The 20227-nt window shown below is 46.6% G+C and overlaps 2 long non-coding RNA genes across 5 annotated transcripts in view; both read left to right on the top strand.

The window, feature by feature from the left end:
- Nucleotides 1-222: 222 nt before the first annotated feature.
- LOC144579301 (uncharacterized) lies at nucleotides 223-19335 on the top strand. The gene is made up of 3 exons (XR_013526619.1): nucleotides 223-438; nucleotides 5092-5189; nucleotides 19110-19335. It is a non-coding gene; the product is annotated as an uncharacterized LOC144579301 (long non-coding RNA).
- A 38-nt stretch (nucleotides 19336-19373) lies between these two features.
- Nucleotides 19374-20227, top strand: part of LOC144579298 (uncharacterized) — a 129408-nt gene continuing 128554 nt past the window's right edge. For 3 of the 4 annotated variants that reach the window (XR_013526611.1, XR_013526612.1, XR_013526615.1), the window contains exon 1: nucleotides 19374-19515. This is a non-coding gene — a long non-coding RNA (uncharacterized LOC144579298). The remainder of the gene's footprint in view (nucleotides 19516-20227) is intronic. The other variant, XR_013526613.1, reaches the window with a different exon arrangement.

Genomic DNA, 20227 nt, shown 5'->3' on the forward strand with positions numbered 1-20227 from the left:
AGATGTCAGCTGGAGACACACGGCAGGAGAAAACCCCTAACAAACTCGACCTTCTTCCAAGTACACGGGCCTGACTTCAGAACAAGGCAAGAGCCAAAACAAAACCTTAAAAAAAACGCCTACTCCCGAACGGAAATTCCCCCGACTCACGGTAACGCCCTAGTTTCGCGGCAGAAAGAACAAAGAAGTGATTTAAGCATCCTGAAATCGAAAGGGCTATTTGCTAAACGCCAGAGGATCAGCAGAATCGTTAGATTCCAGAAAATGCTGAACCTCTGAGGCGTCTGTTTTCTTCCATCCTGATGTTAGTTGGGTTGCTGGCAGCCCACGCTGAGCTGCTTTATGAGGATGTGCAGCTCGGCCACTGCCTCTAGAAAGATGAGGGAGGAAGGAAGGGCAGGCTGGACTTGTATGGAATGTGGAAGCTCTGTGTTGAAGGTAAGTGAACCAGCACCGGACACGTCGTCTCTCTGCTCCTGCTGACCAACGAGGATACGGCTGGCCCTTTCAGTTAATTAGATGCAGACATGGGTATCTCCGAGTATAAATATCAGTCAGAGCCCGACTTACAGGAAAACAATGTATCCCCAAGGGTTTGAATAAAAAGACTTTAATAAAGAGATTATTACCAGAGATTTGGGCCAAGTTAAGAGAACCAATAAGGAATGTTGAATACGCAGAGGCTGCCTCAGTCAGGAACCGCTACCTCCCATGGAGACCGGGCATCAGGAGGAAGGAAATCCCAATACCAGAAGCAGGGAGAGCTAGAGCTCTGAGGAGGGTCCTCCGTGGGAGCTGTCATCACGCAGGGCAGGGACTCAGGGACATGGCTTTCAGCCACTGTCAGAGAAAAGGCACCAAAGCGAGGAAGCGGGGCGGAGATACCTCACCATCATTGGTGCTGTCACTGAGGAAGGAAAGGGAAGCAGAAAGGCCCGAGGCCTCGTGGTCCTAAACAGGACGTGTGGGCCGGGTACGTGGGGTGCGTGGCTTATGGAAGATACGGATCTCCTCTGATTGGTCTGTTTTCCCGACTGAGAGGCTGGATGGCTCCTGCGCAAGCTGGTGTGAGTGACCCTCCGGCGATTTGGAGGCCGCAGGCAGCAGGCACTGTCATTAGGTCTACTTTACTGTAAGGGAATCCAGGGAAGAGTGGACATTTGATCTGGAACACAAGGTCTTATCACCAAATAAATATTTTATCATTCAAGCGCCCTCTGGGCTGATTCAGGGGCAGGGCTTCTGTGCATGCCCAAGTCCTCTGCCTCCTCTCAGATGTCAAATGACCCCTGTCCAGGGAAGGGGGCAGGGCTGGGGCTGAGCCATTAGAAGAGGGGTGGGAAAGGGGTGGGTCAGGAGACAGAGGCTGGGTTTTCCTTTCAGGACTTCTGCGAAGGTGCTGAGTCACTCTGCTAAGTCATCTTTCTTCACCTTAGTTTTCTTAACTGCAAAATGGAAATTATTTCCCAGCCCAGATCTAGTGTCCTTTTCTTTTCACAAAGATCAAATGTGATAACACGTGAAAGCGTTTTGGAAGGCAGAAAATGGGATAACAGATTTACCAGTTGTGAATACTGACCATGTCTTTTCAGAAAAGTCCCTGAGAAGGTCTAAACCATAGCTGAGCTGCTTTTATTCAATCATTTAACAGATATTTATTGAGCACCTGCCATAGGCCAAGGGCTTATTCTCTGCCTTCTGGATTGGCAGGGTTCTTTGTATGTTCTTTCCCACTCGCCAAGCCTGAACTTTAGAGGTTCTATGTTAACCTCGGCTGTCTAGGGTTGACGGGGAGTATAGAAGGAAGTAGAAGGCTTGTCAAGGAGTGACGGGAAATATGTTGGCAGAAATGAGATTCCAACACCAGCTGCTCATTATCTCCAGCCTCATTGGCATTCTGCCTTTTTGCTAAGGAGCTACAGGCTGGGTCTGCAGAGGGAGCGAGGCCTTGAGCGGCACTGCAGGGCACCATGGCAACCACACAGGTCTGCCACCAGGGAGTTCATGTCAGGTTGTACCTTAAAGCTCATCAGCTGTGGGCTCAGAAAGAAAGGAGGAGGAGGAGGAGGAGGAGGAGGAGGAGGAGGAGGAGGAGGAGGAGGAAAAGGAGATGTAGAAGAGAAAAACCCTTTCCCATTCTGTGAGGTGGAGAAAAGGGGAAGAGAGGTCAGCGTGATGGGTACAGCTCAGACGGGGTGCTGTCATCAGCACGCACTTTTCAATGGTACCTCTGCTGGTTGGGAACTTGGGAGGCCAGGCCCCAGCATGGGTAAAGGCACACATGCCTGGCTTGGGTTATGAAACGCCGGGACGTCCTGTCAGGATGTTAGCTTCTGAGAGAGAATCAAAGGAGTAGATGGCTTTCCCATGGTGGGGCAGTTCAGGAATCCCTGCTTGTCTTGAAGGGGAACCCCGCTGAGCAGGGCCTGGATAAACCACCCCCTTCCCCTGTGCCCCAGACTTATTACTTTTGGGTGGTAATATTTTGCTGTTTCTTTCTGTAGCTAATAAATCAATCCTCCTACCTCATTCATATCCTGGTAAGACACATTGGTGGGCATCCAGTGTAAGCCTAAACCTGGATTGTCTGATGAAACTAGACCTAATCCAGAAGAAAGTTGTTGGCAAAATATCACTAAATAAGCATAAAATAGTGTCCTTACTGTAACAGAACAGGAAAAGAAATCTAGGGCAGGGTCTTGGGAACGTGATGTGTCTTGGTACTTTTAAAAATGCCCCAACTAAAGGATATTGCGATCTGCTGAGGGAGACAGAAGCAAAGTCCTTGCTGTGGGCAAACCCCTGCCACCCTCATTTTTCCCAGAGGAAGGCCAAGGACTCCATGGAGTCTCAAATCCCTGGGAGTGAGCCTTGTCTGCTAGGAATTTGTGCTTCTGCATCTCTCTCCTTTATCCTGCTCACACCAACATCTTTAAACAAATCTGGCTTCTTTATTTGCCTCATCCACCTGCAGGCAGGCCAGGTTGCTGAGTAGGAGTGTGTCTAGCGGTTTAGCGGGGCTGATGTTGGATGAGGAGGAACGTACAATAGGCTTCTCCTCCTGTCATTAGTTAAGAGGGGCCATATGATGATGGTGACTGACAGCCCTTCAGGGGATTTGTCTTATTTTATCTTCTCTTTGCAGAGGTGCTTTGGGACTTTATAAAGACCCTCCCAGAGCTCTGGCAATTTGTCTTTTAGACTTTCTCAGACCCAGGATACTATGTGGGTTTAGAAAGTTTGCTTGCTTGTGCTGGAGGCGGTGATGGCTGCCAGGTTCTTGAGGAGAGGACCCATTGGTTGGCTATTTCCATAGGTGCTGTGCTGGCTGCAGAGTCAGCATTGAGTTGAAGATTGCTCCTGCATTATGCTGCACTGGCCCAGGGCCTGTGCAGGGAGTTTTGAAACGTTTGTTCTCTAGAAGGTGCTAGTTCTCTCTTCCTTGGCTGCCCCTGCTACGTCTGCTGGGGTTCCCAATTTGTCACTGACATTCTTCCTACTGGCTCATCGTTGAAAAGGTCTGAGAAGGCATCCATGCTGATGATTTTCTAGGCACAGCAGCTTGGCTTCAGCTCTTAAAGGTGCTTCAGTTTGGGAATATACAGTGGGAGGGGGCTGAGCTGAGGCAAGTTCTCGAAGAAAGATCATGCATTTACGGCAGAAACCTGCAGAGTAAGAGTTTGAAAATACCCTGGGGAGAAGAAATATACTGTATTTGGAAATAAAAATAAGGATTAGTGGCCAAGTTGTTTGCTCAATTAGCACCTCATCCATACTGCTGGGAGCATTTAATGATTAAGTAAAAGAGGGTCAAGCCTGGGCTACATCATGAGGCCTTGTCTCTACTACAAATTAAACAAAAATTAGCTGGGCTTAGCCAGGTGTGGTGGGGCACACCTGTGGTCCCAGGTACTCAGGACACTGAGGCAGGAGGAGTCCTTGAGCTCAGGAGTTCGAGGCTAAAGTGAGGTATGATTGTGCCACTGCACTCTAGCCTGGATGACAGTGAGACTTCATTTCACAGAAAAAGGAAAAGAAAAAAAGAGAGAGAAAGAGAGAGAAAGGGGCTGTGTTCTTTAGAAACAGACATAAAGGTCTTAGAAGACTCCTGGGTATGCAGAAAATATTATATAAGTGTTTAATAAAATATACAGCAGAATCAAAGGCCAGAATGGGACTGGAGGAGCTGCGGATAGGAATATACAGCTGGCATATTTGGGGCTTAGGGAAAGTTGTCACTGATGGTATGGAACAAGATGTATGAGGGGCTGTTGCTCCATAAGAATTCATGAATTGCCACTGGAGGAAGGGACGCCCTGCCCCCTGAGCTGAGCACCAGTGCATGTTAGGCGCTTCCAGACATCGTCTCAACGATTCAGCCCCGTATTCTATGAAGCAGGTGCTGCTGTCACTTTTTTACATATGACAGACTGCCGAGGGTCACACAGCTGCTGCGCGAAGCCACCTCTTCCTCTCTGAGGAGGAAATCAGAGCAGAGGACAGATCAGGGCTGTTCTCCCTCCCACCTTGTCATGGGTGGGGGGGCAGCATACCCTCAACACCCTCCCCAGTGGGCTCAGAGCCTCACAGTGGGAAGCAGGTCCCTGCCTAGTAGAAGTGGAAGGGCCAGGTCCTAGTGGCGTCATTTCAGCACATGCTCAAGGGGCTGAGGCCCCCCTCTCCCTGCAGTTCTGTAATGAGGCCCCTGACTGGTCGCTCTCCCTCTCTCCAGGGACTTGTTGGCCAGAGGCCCAGGCTCTGCTGATAGAGAACCAATTTCCTAAAATAGGAAGCCTCTGTACCTACCCATTCTCTTCCTTCGGCTGAGCCAAGTGGGGGCTTCCTTAGTACAAATCTCTCTGTATGGGTTTCTTTTATCAGAAGAAACTTTGGCAAAAAAGACTGGGGCTGAATGGGTACCTGTGGCCCTACAAGCAGTTTGCAGCCAAGGAATTTCTAGCCATGAGGCTAGGGGTTAAATGGAGTGATAGAGGGGTGGTGGCAGCACAGGAGCCTGAGCCATCCCTGATCAAAAGAAGGAAGCCCGAGGAGCCTCAGTGGCTACCCTGCTGATTTTCTCCCTTCTTGCAGCTGCCCAAGGCTAGGAGCCCCAAGTTTGGCGAGAGAAGAATCTGAAGTGCCAGGTGCGGCGGCTCATGCCTGTAATCCCAGCACATTGGGAGGCCGAGGTGGGTGAATCACCTGAGGTTGGGAGTTCGAGAGCAGCCTGACCAACATGGAGAAACCCCGTCTCTACTAAAAATACAAAATTAGCTGGGTGTGGTGGCGCGTGCCTGTAATCCCAGCTACTCAGGAGGCTGAGGCAGGAGAATCACTTGAACCCGGGAGGTGGAGGTTGCAGTGAGCTGAGATCGTGCCATTGCAACAACTCCAGCCTGGGCAACAAGAGTGAAACTTTGTATCAAAAGAAACACGCATGCACACACACAAACACACACACACACACACACACACACACAGTCAAACATTATTTCCAGGCCGCAGGTCCTAGAGCAAATCTTCCTGAGTCTTGGTTTTCTCATTTGTGTAATGGCTGCAACAGTCCTTGTCCTGCTTACTCACAGGTTTATAGCAAGGTATAGAGAGGTAGCCTCTGTAAGCATTCAGTGCTGGGTGAGGTGCCGTCCTTATACTTCTCAAGCTAATAAGATAAACTTGTGTTGGCTCAGAGATAACACATGCACGCAGGGCCTGACCAGGCAAGGTGAGCCCCAGCCAGCCTCGCTTGTGCAGAGCTTCCTTTCTGCAGCTCCAACTGGATCAGCCTCTGTTCCCTGAGCCCTGCCTCTCTTTCCCATGGATTTTAAGACTGGCCACGCACTTCCCTGGTTTGCTGTTTGGTTTTTGCTTGGCTGCTTTAATTCATCATTCAGTTACATGGGTGGTTTTTCTCTCTTTCCACAATCAGTTGATCTGAAATAGGATTTTAGCTAATGAAGCAGAATTTCCCACTCTTTTGTTTATGAGAGGTGTGGGTTTGGTTTTGTTTCTTAATCCTGTTTTGTTTTTACTGTTCAGAGTTTACCTGATGTGCTGGGTTTCCAACTTTGCTTGTGATTAGAGGGAGAGGCCATAGTAAGAACATCAGTATGAAGGTCACTTTCCCTTCTCCTGTGCGTGTTTCTCCCTTGAAAGGTTGTAAGGACTGGGAAGGGACAGACCTAGTCTTACAGTCAAAGTCACACTTAACATCATTCCTGTTCTTTATTGCACTCTATTAGTGGTGAATTTGGCAGAACAGACAGGGTCATACACATGGGCCCTGATCCCTGTGCTGATGACCATGGGAATATTCTCGAGGACACAGTTGCCACCCACTCTCACGAGAATAAGCAGGGGCTGGGGGAAGGCTTATCAGAGGGGACCCTGCTCCTCTCTTGGCATGGTTGGCGTTGGGTGTTTGGGTGGAGGTGGAGAAAGACATAACTGTGGGAAATAGAAGACAAAGGCAGAATGGCTAAACCAGAAAGGGCTCCCAGGCACCTTTCTAAACTGGAAGCAGAGTATTACCCAGACAGAGCCCCTAGTGAGCATGCAGTGAGACCTGCCTGCCCATCTTGGAGGCTGGAATCAGTACCCTCTCCTCAGTGGCAGATATAAAAAAAGCAAATCGAGTCTCTGTGCGTAAGGAGCTGAAGATCTACCAGAGATTAAAATAATCCCCGAAGCATAAAAGATGTGGCAATTCTTATGAAACAGCTGGGTGTGTGGGTGGCTCTGAGGACGGCATTTTCCCTGGGCTCACTTTGGCCTTCTGAACCAGCAGAAGGGAGTAGATTTACAATCTGTCTGTCTCCCTGCTTCCCTTCTTGCTTCCCTTCCTAATTGAAAGCCTACTATTTGTATGACACTGTGCTAGCTTCTGGGTGGGGATTAATGTGTTCCAATAAGCAAGTCAACAGTTTCTATGCAGGAGTGTCAGTGCCAGAGTTGGGGAGACTATCAAGCAATGCCACCTGAAGGAGCGGGGACTGGACTTTCAATACCAGTATCAGGACAGACAAGCCTTGTCCAAGGGCATCTTTCTGGACTGACCACAACATCCTACCCTCAGCTTCTGGAGCTGCTCTGTTCTTTTATTCCTGCCTTTGAATCCAACTCCTTTGCACAGATCTCTTCTCCACATGGGCTTTTCCTTTATCTCGGGGTCTGACTTAGAAAGACCCCTGATATCGCTCTCTGAGGCAAGGCTTTGGTACTGGAGCCCCTTTCTTACCTCGGCCAGATTCCCTGTTCGACTCCAGGCAGATTGTGTGGGCTGACATTGAGAACACAGGGCTTCAGTCTAATTGAAGAGACAAGGCCTAAACATAGACCAAGGTGTTGGTTTTTATTTTTTTAATATCATGTTAATTGCCCAAAGAACAGCGTTCTGTGAGATCTCAGAGGGCTTGATTTTGGTCCTGAGAGACAGTCAGGATTTGCATAAATGGAAAGGAGCAGGGAGTGAGTGCATTCTTGGCAGGAGAAAGGGCTTCAGCAAGGGCTCGAGATGGGAATGTGCTTAATGAATTCGAGAAACAACGAGTACACTGGTTTGCTAAAAATACTCACCAAGCACCTTCCATGTGTGGGACACATAGCAGACACGAAGAAAGGGTAACGAGTGATCTTTGTCCTCAAGAATTCTGTAGGCATTTGACGATGAAGTGTCCCCATCAGAGCAGAAAAGCCTGAAAGAAGTCTACGGAATAAAGCTGGAGGCAAAAATTGAGGGTGCAGGAAAGTGTCAGCTCTCCCATCCCAGAGATTCAGATGACTAAAAAATGTGTGCTCAGGACATAATCTTAGTAAAGCTGCAGATTATGTTTAAAGCAAACATTTACAGAGAGAACTGGCATGAGGAATGTGCAGAGAGAGGGAGCAGTTCTGTGTTAGAGTTTCTGAATGGCTGCAGAATGAGCCAGCAGAAGTGGAAAGAACAGAAATCGGAGTTCAAGCATGAGTGTATTTTAATAGCAATCTTTGCGGCCTGGGCCAATGCTCCCAATACTTGTTATGTTGCTATTGTCTTAGTGACTGTGGCAGCAAAGTCTTACAGGCCTAGGGAGACCTTTCCAGCTTGGTAAATTCTCTGGCTTGTTGAGCTTGTCCCAAAACATTGCTTTGGTTTCCTCTCCCTGAATACAGAGGAATGCCTATGGTCTCTGAAATGGAATAACAGTGGACAGGGCTCTGTGCTATTTTACCAGGAAAAATTACTAATGAGATGGATCATTTTGGTCCTTGCATTTGCTCTCCTGAGCATGGCTAAATTCTAATAACTTTTCTAAAGCAACTTAATTTGAACTTGTTTTTATAAACGTTGGCCTCACTCAAGGTACAATTTTTAAAAAGAGCCAAACGTGAAATAAGAGGATAGGAATGCCAACAAAATGGACGTTCATTCAACAGATATTTCTGTCCCATGTTCAAGTCACTCTGCTGGCACAGCACCAAAGGTCTACTTATAAAAGCCACACTTGTCCTATCCTACTAATGCTCGAGATCAGGCACTATCCAGCTAAATGAACAAGGAATTCCAGACCTAGTTCTTCCAATGGAAACATTAACCGTTCACATACGGGAAGGACACAGAGGCAAGGGAATTTGTCAGTGACCTCTGGCAGCCTCCACCTCCTCAGTATTTTGTGAGGCTACCAAGTCTCAGAAGGAAAGGCCCTTGTCCAGAGCTGGGTATGCAGAGGCATTCGACCAGGAGAGGTGGGAGAATAATCTGCAAAGTGGAGAACAAGACCTGATGTGGAGTCCTACAGGGTAGTGGCAACTGGCTCACATCTGATGAAGCTGGTCCCTTTTACATAACAAGCAGGAGCACTCTGCTGGTGCTTGACCCAGGCTCAGTGACCCTCATCGGAATTCACCTGCTGAGAAGAAAGGTAACACACCTTTCCCCAGAACTGGCGAGGGTGATGCAAGAGCCAGGATCTGAGGGGTAGACAGATGTTTGCAGTAGACACCGTTCCCCATGGGGCCGGGTGGGTCACTATCAGTTGAATTTAGAAAGGCATAGGGAGAAAGGTGTGCTGTGGCATGAGTCTTTGTGTGTCCTGCTCACTCCCATGACAACCAGATACAACCAAGAGAGGCGGGATTGATGTAGGATGGTGTCAGAGCATGTGCTGTGGGAGATGAGCTGGGGCCATTGGTAAGCTCTGGCTCATAAGTGGTAGAGCCAGATTGTAAGTCAGGTTCACCTGGCTCTGAAGCCTTTCCCTTCGCTGGCTCCTGGCCACCTGCCTCAGATATCTGAAGGCAAATGAGTAGAATCCCCCCAGCCAAGGCGGCTTTTAGCAGAAAAGGTGGCTGCAGAGACCTTGGTGTTGAGCACAGGTGCAAACACTTACCTCAAGGCGTATTTAGGCTGGCTGTGGTGGGCACAGCACAGTGCCCTTTCTTTCCTTACTTCTGCCTTTGGCTGAAATGCCCTCTGAAACTGAACTCACCCTTTTTCGTGTAGAAGCCTGCAACGTATTGTGGTTCCCATGAGCGTAGAGGACAGCAAAGCTCAGAAAATGAAAGACTTTGTCGGGGGCAGATTCATGTGTACCCAGGTCTCTGTCCCCTCTTGCACTTTGAGGATACAGCACGCCTCCTGTTATGCAATCTGACCTATTTGTTGCAAAGAATAGAGGCAGGGGGCGCTGAGGACTGGGTTTCTGTCCTGATGCTTCCAGAAGGCCCAGTTTTCTGGCATTAACACTTACCTGGAAGCTGTTAACTTTGCCCTAGTTCATTTAATTGCATGCATACTTTCCTTTAGAGATACTTACAGATGGTGGGTGTGGTGACTGATGAGTTACAACCTGTCTTAATTATGCACTGCAGCCGTGTTGAGGAGTGTTATTATTTGCTTAATGACAGCAGCTTGCAAAACAGTTTCCATGGCTCTCAGCACAGCCAGGCCGGCATTGCCATACATCTGCTGCTGAAAACGGTTTGCCGTTTGAAAATGCAAGCATTTGGATCTAACAAATGGGGCCCTGACCATTATCCTAGTATTCAGTCCCCTTTACATGTCATTGTCTAGTGATTGGTGTTGGTTTGGGTAGCTCTTTCAGCTGGTGGGCTGTCAGCAACCCCCTGGGGGGATCACAGCCTTTGACACCTGGGGAGTAGCTGCTGGTTTTTAATTGATGTGTTGCCAGGACCAGAATTCCCCAGGCCCTAACATTAGCTCGTCAGAGGAGTTTTTGTATACAACGTTCAGAATACTTGTGAAGTTTCTGTATTACGTAATCATCGTCAATATTGCATGCGTCAGACTTTTCCCTATTTGTGGCCATCGCCGCCTTAATACTCAGTAACTTAGGAAAGATACTAAGTTACTTAGGAAAGACAATAAGGTAGACATTTAGAGCCAGTTTTTATATATGATAAAGTTTACTTTTCTAACTTTCTAGCCTTCTCAGGGAATGATATATTGCAAATAGTATATTTCTCTAGTGTCTAAAGACTGTACCTCTTGAAGTACAAAATTTAAAGATTTTAAACTTTTGTGATATAGCCTTGGTTTTTTAAAAGGTGTCATATTTAGGCCAGGCGTGGTGGCTCACGCCTGTAATCCCAGCACTTTGGGAGGCCAAAGCGGGCGGACCACAAGATCAGGAGATTGAGACCATCCTGGCTAACACGGTGAAACCCCGTCTCTTCTAAAAATACAAAGTTAGCTGGGAGTGGTGGTGCATGCCTGTAGTCCCAACTACTAGGGAGGCTGAGGCAGGAGAATCGCTCGAACCTGGGAGATGGAGGTTGCAGTGAGCCAAGATCGTGCCACTGCACTTTAGCCTGGCCACAGAGTGAGGCTCCATCTGAAATACAAGTGACACATTTAATGTAACATTTTTATTTTTATGACTTGGTACGGTCGGTACAGGAGAGTGTAGCATAGCACTGCAGCTCAGTGTTACCCCCAAGGCAGTAGAGATACACGAGGCTGGCCCTTTGTCCCCTTCACTAACTGTCCCCAAATAGCTATATTGTTATTCCCCTGGAGCCTTTCACATGCTCTAGTGTTCATTTCTCCCTTTTGCCTCATGCTCTTTTGCTTTCAATCCATAGCCTTATTTCTCATACAGTAGGAGTAAGAACTTAAACATGGCCCTCCTTTTTGAAATGGTAAGCACAGGGGTGCCACTGCTCAGAGACCCTCTTCCTTTACTCCAGAATTCTTTTCTGTCTGTGGTGGCGGGTGGAGGAAGATGGCACCCACAGTTTTCCAGGTGTTGCTGGAGTTGACTTGAAGTGGAATTGCCATTTGGGAAAACACCTTCTGGCCTGTATGAGGACCTCCCAGGTTATAGACGCCTTGCACATATCAGGAGGTGAGGGCCCTTAACTTCCTGGTTTGCCCCTGCTCTTGTTTCTATTTTACCAAGCCACTGGTGGTTGGTAGAGCAACCTAAGCTTTTACCTTCCAGTCTCAAGAGGGAAATATGGCCTGTTTTGCCGTATATATTACCCCTGAGGTAAGCAGGAGATGCCAACATGATACCATAGCAAAGAATCAACCACCCTGAAGTTAAATCTCTGGATTTCTGAGCACTTCCGAGGATACTTTGGCAAACCTCATCATGCATGTAATTTCCTGTTCCATGCGTATCTTTCACAACAGACTGTGAGCTTCAAGAAATTGGGACTGTGTGTCTTCTCACTATAGCCCCAGGGCCATCAAGCTGCCCGACACATTGTGAGTACTCAGAAGAGTTGTTAGATTACGTTTGAAAGGGCACTTTATTGACTGTCTCATCTGAACAGCCTGGCGAGCATATTTCATGGACAGAGATAGCCTTTGGACTAGGTGTTATAGCTTGAAGAAAGGTTTTTAGGGTGGCAAAATTAGTGCTATCTCCTGCAAGGCTGATTGGAAAGTCCGCACCACCTTTCTGGCCTTCACCTCTGACTGTAGTCCGATCAGCAAGTGTCGCACGCTTCTAGGTGTTGTGATGGCTGGAAACTTATTGCAAGGTGTTGCTCTTGCCAAGAACAAGTGCGGACTCCAGATAGGGAGGCAGCTGCGCTCTCTTAGGTGAAATATGATAAACACTCATATGTCCCGTGGGATCCACAGAGGATGGACAATGCAGACTAGAACCAAGACTAGGACCTCCACAGTGGATTCTTAGATATGTAGGTGACACAGACTCTTACCTTCTGCGTGTCTTTAGAGGACAGAGTCACTTGCACAGAAATCCTAGATCATTTTCTTACTAGTTTATACTGAAACTCTACCCTGCTCCTCTCTGTTGAGCTAGCTGCAGTCTGGGCAAAATAGATATTTGGCGTCTTCCCATGCTGACTATTTGCTTCTCTTTTTCTGTCTCATTTTTCCATGTTATTGTTTTCCTCTTTCAGCCCCAATATATCAGTTTTCTTCACATGCCCTTTTCCACCTGCCCAGACCTCAGGCCTCCAGCCTTCCTTCCCCCTGCGTGCCTGTTGCCCATCTGACTATGCACTGCTCAGGCAGGAGCCTGCCCAGCTTCCTTCTGCTCACTTTTTTTTTCCTCTCTCTCCCTTTTTGAGATGGAGTCTTGTTCTGTCACCCAGGCTGGAGTGCAGCAGCACAGTCTCAGTTCACTGCAATCTCTGCCTCCCAAGTTCAAGTGATTCTCCTGCCTCAGCCTCCCAAGTAGCTGGGATTAGAGCCACCTGCCACCATGCCTGGCTAATTTCTGTATTTTTAGTAGAAATGGGGTTTCACCATGTTGGCCAGGCAGCTCTGGAACTCCTGATCTCAGGTGATCTGCCTGCCTCAGCCTTCCAGAGTGCTGGGATTACAAGCATGAGCCACTGTGCCTGACCTTTTTTTTTTCTTTTTATTAGTCACAGCTCACTGCAGCGTCAACCTCCTGGGCTCAAGTGGTCCTCCCACATCAATCTCCTGAGCAGCTCGGACTACAGGCATGTGCCATAATGCCTGGCTAAGTTTTGTAGAGATGGAGTTTCACCCTGTTGCCCACGCTGGTCTCAAACTCTTGAACTCAAGTGATCGTCCCACCTTGATCTCCCAAAGTGCTGGGATTACAGGCATAAGCCACTGTGCCCGGCTTCATAATTTTCTTAAGCAGTGTAGTCATGGGGCATGTTTGGGAATAGTGGGGACCCAGTGTGGCGCTTGAATTTCTAATAACCCAGTGCTGACCCGGTGGAGAATCAAGAATCAAAGGCCCTGTGGTTTTACCATTAATTGTTTCCCAGGTTTGATAGGCACAGGAAATAAAGATTACATAAAGAAGAAAGAAACTATGGTTCTTGCTCTAGAATCACAGTGTGATGGGTGGTTAGGATAACTGACACACACGTAACACAGGGGAGTGAACAGAGCCGGGGCGACGGGAAAGGAGAGCAATGTTGTGTGTACGGAGAATGGCACTGGCCAACTTCAGTGATCTGATGGGAAGAGTAATGTTGTGGCCTCCTTGGAAATCTTTTAAAGGGATGGATGCTGTTTGTTCCTCTTTGTGACATCCATGCTCTCATGACACCGTAAGGACTGAACACAGAATCTCTCAGATGGCGAGCTCCAGAGGGTACTTAATGCTATAGTTCAGAATTGATCAAACCTCAATGTGCACCAGAATCACATGTACACAAGCGCTTGTTAACACACAGCTTGCTGGTCTTACCCGCAGAGCTGATTCAGTGGCTCCAGGGTGGGGCCCAAGAATTTGCATTTCTTTGTTGTTTTCTTTTTTGAGACAGGGTCTCGCTCTGTCACCCAGGCTGGAGTACAGAAGCATGATCTCAGCTCACTGCAACCTCCACCTCCCAGGCTCAGATGATCCTCCCACCTCAGCCTCCCAAGTAGCTGGGACTATGGGTGTGTGCCACCATGCCTGCCTAATTTTTGTGGGGTTTTTGTTGGGGGAGGGGTTTCCATGTTGCCCAGACTGGTTTCTAACATCTGGGCTCAAGCAATCTGCCCTCCTCGACCTCCCAAAGTGCTGGGATCATAGGCATGAGCCACCACACCGTCAGAATTTGCATTTCTAACAAGTCCCTAGATTATAATGGTCCAAGGACCACTCTTTGGGAACCACTGGTACAGTCATTCAGCAGCCAGGAACAGTTTGGAATAGGGAAGTAAGAACTGTGCATTTATCATCTTAAATTGACCCATTTGGAGAGTCCATAACTGTGGCAGAAGATATGTAGGGAAATGAATTTGTAGAAGATGGATTTAGCCCAGGCAGTGGCTCTGTATTCAGTGTTGAGGTCTGACGAGAGCATCTCACTTGTCCCCTAGCTGCAATGTGACTAAGGGAGATGAACCACATAACCTATATTCCTGAAAGGGGAATGCTGAGCACCAGAAGCTTTAAAATTATTTATGAAGCTCTAGAGCAGAATTTTAAACACAAAACATGCATTTCTTAGTGTCACTTTTTGTACAGACATTTATTATTTTAGTCATCGATGACCACAACAGCTGGTAGGTGTGTCTTCTGTTCAGCCCTGGGATGCTCACCTGTACGTGTTCTGTGCTCTGGTTAAGTAGAAAAGGCCTTTCATTTTCGTGCCTTCCTGCCTTTACTCAAATGGCTCCTCTGCCTGGAATTATCTCCCCTTCCCTACCCTATAGCTATTTGAGCAATTCTTTACCTCAAAGCTTTGATTGCCTTAAATGCTGGCAGGCCTGTTTCTGACAAGAGATGTTTTTCAGTTTTAGAAGCAAAGATGCTATCTCCAGTTATTCACAGGCCCATTAATCATGCTAATACAACCCCAGCAGCACCCAAGGCTTTCTCCAAGTGAGAGTATGCAAACAGCCTCTAATCAGCACATAGGCTACCTGTCATTTGCTCATGGTTTCTTGTTTCCCTTCTCGGAGCCTCCAAAGGCAAGTGTTGTGACAGAAGAGATGATTCAGTCCAGACCTGATGGGAAAACAGGATATAAAATCCAATACCACTCATGTGCGCACTGAACAGTAAAGACGACCTATATTTAGATGGCATGAATCTTGATAATTATCTCTTGGAGTATCTAGCCTCTCAATCTGAATGCATCCTCAGGATGTGAAACACATTCTAATACTTTAAGCACTAGTCTCATAAACAGTGCATACTCTAAGTGCATGACATTCTCAGCAACACATTCACTTTTGCCAAGGTTCATGTGCCCAAATGAGCCCACTTCATTCCAAAGACTTCAAAGAAATTTCAAGTAAAAATTCTGAATTCTTAGCTAGTCTCTGCAGGGCACTGATTAAAATGGTGTCCACCAACATGACCCCTACTGTCTTCAGGACGTCACTCATTAGGTCTTCAGCCATTTGAAGGGAAAAGTTTGGGTTTGAGTCATTGTCACAATTTATTAGCTTTGCAATCATGGGGAACCAGGCCATCTTTTATTCTACAAATGGATGCTAATGACTAACATCTAACACGTTTTGTTTCCTCTGCAGGGCTGTTGTGAAGATCAGTGAATCATGGGCCTCCTTGTAAACAGCAAAGTAGAGTGGAAATATTAGTTAATGTTATTATTTTGATCACTCACTTCTTGCTGCCTACTTCAAAGCCAGAGATCTTACTGTTTTACCTGAAAAACTGAAAGGTTTTGTTTGTTTTGTTTGGAGACAGGGTCTTGCTCCATCACCCAGGCTGGAGTGCGGTGGCATGATCTTGGATTCTGATCGCTGCCTCTTGGGCTCAAGTGATCCTCTTGCCTTAGCCTCCCGAGTAGCTGTAACTACAGGTTTGTGCCACCACACCCGGCTAATTTTTGTATTTTATGAAACAGGTTTTCGCCCTATTGCCCAGGCTGGTCTCAAGCTCCTGAGCTCAAGTGATCCGCCTGCCTTGGCCTCCCAAAGTACTGGGATTACGGGCATGAGCCACTGCACTCAACCTGAAAGATATATCTTATGTTTATGTCAAAACTACTCAGTTAGTCCTGGATTATAACCTGAGATGACTAGGGTTTGGCTGGAAATGTGCACCGGCTTTCAGTTGTGATTTTTTTTTTTTTTTTTTTTTTTTGAGACGGAGTTTCGCTCGTTACCCAGGCTGGAGTGCAATGGCGCGATCTCGGCTCACCGCAACCTCCGCCTCCTGGGTTCAGGCAATTCTCCTGTCTCAGCCTCCTGAGTAACTGGGATTACAGGCACGCGCCACCGTGCCCAGCTAATTTTTTGTATTTTTAGTAGAGATGGGGTTTCACCATGTTGACCAGGTCTCGATCTCTTGACCTCGTGATTCACCCGCCTCGGCCTCCCAAAGTGCTGGGATTACAGGCTTGAGCCACCGCGCCTGGCCTCAGTTGTGATATTTACTTGAGATGTTGTGATTAGGTTGTGGAAAGACTTAGGACCGAGAGATTTGATTCAGGCCACTGACGTTCCCAGTGTGATGTTAGGGAAGTCTCTTTGTTTATACAATTGTGCGCTCTTTGGATTGGAGGGACTGCGGCTTTTGGATTAGCAGCAGCTAGTCTAGCATTTCGTATGTTTCAGAAACCCAAGCCACAGCATCGTGGCAAAGGTCTTGCTTGGATACCTCTAAGAGTTCCATGGGCTCATCCGCTCAGTAGCTCATTTTATTGCTCGATATTTCCAGTTTTTGTAATATCCTCTCAACTTTTGAGCCAAAACTGGCCTCCATTTTACTTCCAACTGCTGATGCTCCTTGACTTACAATGGGGCTATGTGTTCAACCCACCATAAGTTGAAAATATTGTAAGTCAAAAATACACTTAATGCGTCCAACCTACCTAACATCACAGCCTCACCTAGCCGACTTTAAGCATGCTCAGAACACTTAAACATGAGCCAACATTTGGGCAAAATCACCTAACACAAAGCCTATTTATAATAATAAAGTGTTGAATATCTCATGTGGTTTATTGACTACTGTACTGAAAGCGAAAAACAGAATGGTTGTGTGGGTCCTAGATGGACAGTTTCAAATAAGCGCTTATAGCTTTTGTATCATTATAGGCAAAATCATAAGTGGAACCATTGTAACCTGGGACATCTGTGTGGATTTGCATTCCTTCCTCTGAGAGAACACACTGAAGGCTGCTCCCTTCTTGATATAGCAAGGCTTCCTGAGGACATAATGCACAGCTAGCATGCTTCCAGCAGGTCTTCTCTTGTTTAAATTAAACATACCCTGGTTTGGTAACTGCTTTGTTGATATGATTTCCAGAACTGCCTCACAATCCTGGTTCCCTCTCCTGAATGAATGTTTACAATGTGGTTGTTGGGGTAATAATAGACGGGTAGGGAGCAACTAGGTCTTTGATGGTCTTGTAATACAGTAAACTTTTCTCTGAACGGTCCCCCACCCCCTTACTGCAGCACCCAACTACAAGAATTCAAAAATTCCAACCCAACAGTGACTGAACCTCCAGCATTCCAGGGCTCCCAGAAATGAACACAGTGACAACAGGCTGCAGGGGCAGCCTGATACTGTCTGATGGGCGGGACATACTCACGTGATCTTGTTCCTACTGATTATTGCTTTTATAAAGTGATGGAATTCTTCTCATTAATTCTATACAAATGTTAAGCAGCAGATAATGTAGGAAGTTGGATGCAGTGACAAAGTACACAGGCAGAGAGTTCTAAGTTCAAATATGACTTTGAACTTCGTTGCTTTACATCTCGGAGTCTCTGTTTTCTGACTTGTAAAATGAGGATGATCATTCCTGCCTCATGAAGTTGATGTGATGACTGAATGCACTATTTTGGAAATAGAGCCTGGATTCTAGTAGGTGCTTGAGTGGACTCTGATGTTCTTTTTGTTTTTTCTTTTGAGACAGAGTCTTGCTCTATTGCCCAGTCTGGAGTGCAGTGGTGCAATCTCGGCTCACTGCAATCTCTGCCTCCTGGGTTCAAGTGATTCTCCTGCCTCAGCCTCCCGCGTAGCTGGGATTACAGGCGTGCACCACCATGCCTGGCTAATTTTTGTATTTTTAGTAGAGATGGGGTTTCACCATGTTGGCCAGGCTGGTCTCAAACTCCTGATCACCCTGGCCTGCCTTGGCTTTTCAAAGTGCTGGAAGTACAGGTATGAGCCACCGCTCTTGTCAACTCTGATGTTCTTTTTTTTTAGACAGAGTCTTGCTCTGTCGTCAGGCACCAGGCTGGAGTGCAGTGGCACGATCTCGGCTCACTGCAACCTCCGCCTCCTGGGTTCAAGCAATTCTCCTGCCTCGGCTTCCTGAATAGCTGGGACTAGAGGTGTACACCACCACGCCCAGCTAATTTTTGTATTATTATTATTTTTTACCATGTTGGCCAGTATGGTCTCGATCCCTTGATCTTTGATGTTCTTAGCACATGAACTTTCTGTGTTTACCTTCCTCCTTCCAAAGCAATCCAGGTAAAAGTGTTAAGTCATTCTGGTGTGGTGATAAGAGCCCAGAAGAATGGAAAGCGGTGTTGGCAAAGTTCTCATTGTAAAAGGCTAGATGTGATTACTTTAAATTTAAATAGCCACATATCTAGTGACTATTGTAGAGAACGGATAGAAACTTTAGAGCACATGAATTAGAATTGTGGCATGTAAGGCTAAGCCCAGTCTGTGGACTGAGTGACAGACCAATAGGCAATAGGGAAACATTTCAGGTTTCACAACTAGAGAATATTAAGCACAGAAATGGAGAATACCACAGTGACCAGCCACTGACACCCTCATGCAGGGTAGAAAGGAATTCTGGAAAGTTTTGTGGGTTATAATGACCCTGCTGCAACTACTCAGCACTAACATTTGAGTGCAAAAGCAGCCATAGACAATAATGAAATGAATGAATTGGTGTGGTTGTGTTTCAATAAAGCTTTATTTACAAAAACAGGCAGCTGGCTGAATTTGACCCACAGGTCATAGTTGTCAATCCCAATCTACAGTCTTATTTTCTTAAAATTGTAGTAAGAGCACTGCTATTGTTTGAATATTTGTCCCCACTCAAAGCTCATGTTGAGATGTAATCCCCACTGGTGGGAGCTGTGTGGGTCATGGGGGTGTATTCCTCATAGCTTGGTGGTGTCCTTGAGATATGGGTGAGTTCTCCCGAGATCTGGTTGTTTAATGTGTGGTGCCTCCTCCTCCTGACTCACGCTGTCTTGCTCCCTCTCTTGCCAGGTGATGTGCCTTCTCCTGCTTCACCTTCCACCACGCATAAAAGCTCCCTGAGGCCTTCCTGGAAGCTGAGCAGATGTCGGCACCATGCTTCCTGTAAAGCCTACAGAACTGTTAACTGTTTAAACCTCTTTTCTTTATAAATTACCCAGTCTCAGGTGTTTATTTACAACAATGCAAGAACAGCCTGATAGAAACACTTAACATAAAATCTACCTTAACAAATTAATAAGTGTACAATACAGTATTGATGCTATGCTCGTAATGTGGTATGACAGACCTCTAGAACTTGCTCATCTTGTATAACTGAGACTTTATACCCACTGAATAACAGCTACCATTCCCTGAACCCCTTGCAGCCCCTGCCAGCCACCATTCTATATGAGTTTGACTATTTTAGATACATCAGGTAAGTGGAATCATGTAGTATTTGTCTTTCTGAGACTCGTTTGTTTTACTTAGCATAACGTCCTCAAAGTTTATCCATGTTGTCATGTATGGCAGGATTTTCTTTTTCAAGGCTGAATAATATTCCATTTATAGTCTTACCACTTTTTTTTTTTTTGACAGAGTCTTATTCTATGACCCAAGCAGTGCAGCAATGCTATCTTTGCTCACTGTAACCTCTGCTTCCCAGGTTCAAGTGATTCTTCTGCCTCAGCCTCCCAAGTAGCTGGGATTACAGGTGCCTACCACCATATCTGGCTAGTTTTTAGATTTTTAGTAGAGATATGGTTTCCCCATGTTGGTCAGCCTGGTCTCGAACTCCTGACCTCAGGTGATCCACCCTCATCAGCCTCTCAAAATGCTGGGATTATAGGCATGAGCCACCACACCCATCCTCTTATTACATTTATTGACTCATCTGTTGATGGGCATTTATGTTGTTTCCACATTTCGACTACAATAATGTAATGATGATTCTGCAATGAACGTGGGAGTGTGAATATCTCTATCATATCTTGATTTCAATTCTTTTAGTTAAACACCCAGAAGTAGGATTGCTGAGTCATCGGGTAGTCCTATTTTTAAGTTTTTGAGGAAGCTCCATACTGTTTTCCATCACAGCTGCACCATTTTACATTCCCACCAACGTTGTACAAAGATTCCAATTTCCCCAC

This window comes from Callithrix jacchus, chromosome 14, assembly GCF_049354715.1.
Source record: "Callithrix jacchus isolate 240 chromosome 14, calJac240_pri, whole genome shotgun sequence".
Lineage (NCBI taxonomy): Eukaryota > Metazoa > Chordata > Mammalia > Primates > Cebidae > Callithrix > Callithrix jacchus.